At 40.6% G+C, this 2,023-nt stretch overlaps 1 pseudogene; it reads left to right on the top strand.

The window, feature by feature from the left end:
* On the top strand, positions 1 to 1,787 carry LOC131178317 (E3 ubiquitin ligase PQT3-like; annotated as a pseudogene).
* Positions 1,788 to 2,023: the final 236 nt, after the last annotated feature.

The following is a 2,023-nucleotide window of genomic DNA, read 5'->3' as shown; positions in this document are numbered from 1 at the left end:
ATGCCGATTCATTTTAAATTTTTCAGTGCAAAGGAGTATGATTCCTTCTCGGTGGATAGCTCTGCTGTTTCTGTTGATGCTGTGAAACAGAAAATTGTTGAATTAAAGTATAAATCTAAATCCAATAGCTTGTGTTTGGGCACTGATTTGGACCTTGTGATCGTTAATGCCCAGACGAATGATTGTTACGCTGATGATATGCTGATCCCTAACAATACTAGGGTTCTGATTCGTCGTGTTCCTGGATCGCGACGTCGCAAGCCTATCGACAATACAACTATTGTTGTTAGTGAAAAGCAACGGCCACTTAGTTCCTCTTATTGTACTGGTTCTAATTCTTCCAAGATTAGCTCTGAAACTGCTGTTACTGCTTCATGCAGAAGCAACCCTGCAAATACTGGTGTTATTTCTGTTTGTTCAAGTACTGTCACTAGTTTGTCCACAACAAAACCCAATGGGGATAATGGATTTCGATGTGACGATGGGTTTGGGGATGATGTGTTTGTGATTCCTAGAATGAAGCCAGTTCAGCATAGCAAGTCAACTATAGATGCAGAATCTGATGAGGACAGCAAGATTAAGGCTTTAGTAAATACTCCAGCCTTGGACTGGCGGTTGGAAGGTTCTAATGGTGTGAAAAATGGTAGGGGTTTTGGTGGATTGGTGAAGAAAATACCACCAGAGGGTTATGTATGTCACAGATGTAAGGTGCGAGGACATTTTATTCAGGACTGCCCAACAAATGGAGATCCAAATTATGATTGCAAAAGATTGAGGCCTCCTACTGGAATTCCCAAGTCGATGCTGATGCCAAACCGAGGTGGCTCTTATGTGTTGTCAAGTGGTGCAACTGCTGTTTTACAGCCAAATTATCATGCTTTTGAGAAGGAAATTTTTGGCTGCTTGCCTTCAAAGAGATCCTGGTCTGTTAGTGATCTTCTACCAGAACTTCTCTGCCCTTGTGCAAGCAAGTAATCAAGGATGCTGTTTTGACTAGCAAATGTTGTTTCAAGAGCTTTTGTGATAAGTGTATCAGGGTCCATCTAATCACCTCTAAGTTGAAATGCGTTTGTGGGGAAACAAATATCCTTACTGATTATCTGATTCCAAACATGACACTTAGGGACACAATTAATTGCATTTTGAAATCTGGCCCTAGTTACAGCAGCAGTGGTGAAAATGCCAAAAGCAACTCTTTCCAAGATAAGGGTATGGAATTGGCTCACTGTTCAGAACCTCAGATCTCTACAACAAAACCATCTGCGGAATCATTTAAGGAAGAGCAGAAGCCATCACCTGGTGATGTAGAAGATGGGGCAAATAAAAGAAAACTTGTTGACGCTCCACACCAGATGACTAAGAAAGCTAGAACTACAGGAGCAACTGATGTATCTGAAGCTATTATTGGGTCAATGACAATGAAAGATACAGCATCACAAGGAGGTGTCATGGGGGTTGAGGAAAAAGTGCAGCAAAAGGAGATTTCTAGTGAGGTAGAGAAGAAAAAGGAAAAGAGAGAAGTGGTCAAGGGTGAAGTCAAGCAAAAGGTGGCTTGTGGTGAGAGAGGAAAGAAAAAGAGAGGAAGAAGTTGTCAAGATGTTGAGACTGAGAGCTATATGATGCCGATTGGTTCTTATGCATATAATCCATACTCGGCTGGTGTGCAGGTGAGGTTGGAAGGCTATATGGCACCTTATTATGCTGCTGGTGCGATGATCTATGGATTGAGCTCCTTTGGAACATCATTCAATGGTGTGATGAATCAAGACACTCTTAGTATGCAGTGAATGGGTGACCGGAGATGACGCTGTGGGTTTAAAGCTCAGATGTTGAGTTTTAATGGCAACCGTTCCTTTTTTTCTAGTTTCTTTTGAGCCTAAATGTATAGTAGGAGAACATGGATATACGTTGGTTTAACCTTGACCAGTCTTGTAATCGCTGTTTTAATATTTTAATAAAACTCTCATATTCTTTTTTCCAATAATTTTGTTATTTATTTTATTTATTTATTCTCTCAACGAAT

This window comes from Hevea brasiliensis, chromosome 3, assembly GCF_030052815.1.
Source record: "Hevea brasiliensis isolate MT/VB/25A 57/8 chromosome 3, ASM3005281v1, whole genome shotgun sequence".
Taxonomy (NCBI): Eukaryota; Viridiplantae; Streptophyta; class Magnoliopsida; order Malpighiales; family Euphorbiaceae; genus Hevea; species Hevea brasiliensis.
Note: the sequence above shows the minus strand (reverse complement) of the source record. Positions and strands in the feature narration are given on the sequence as shown.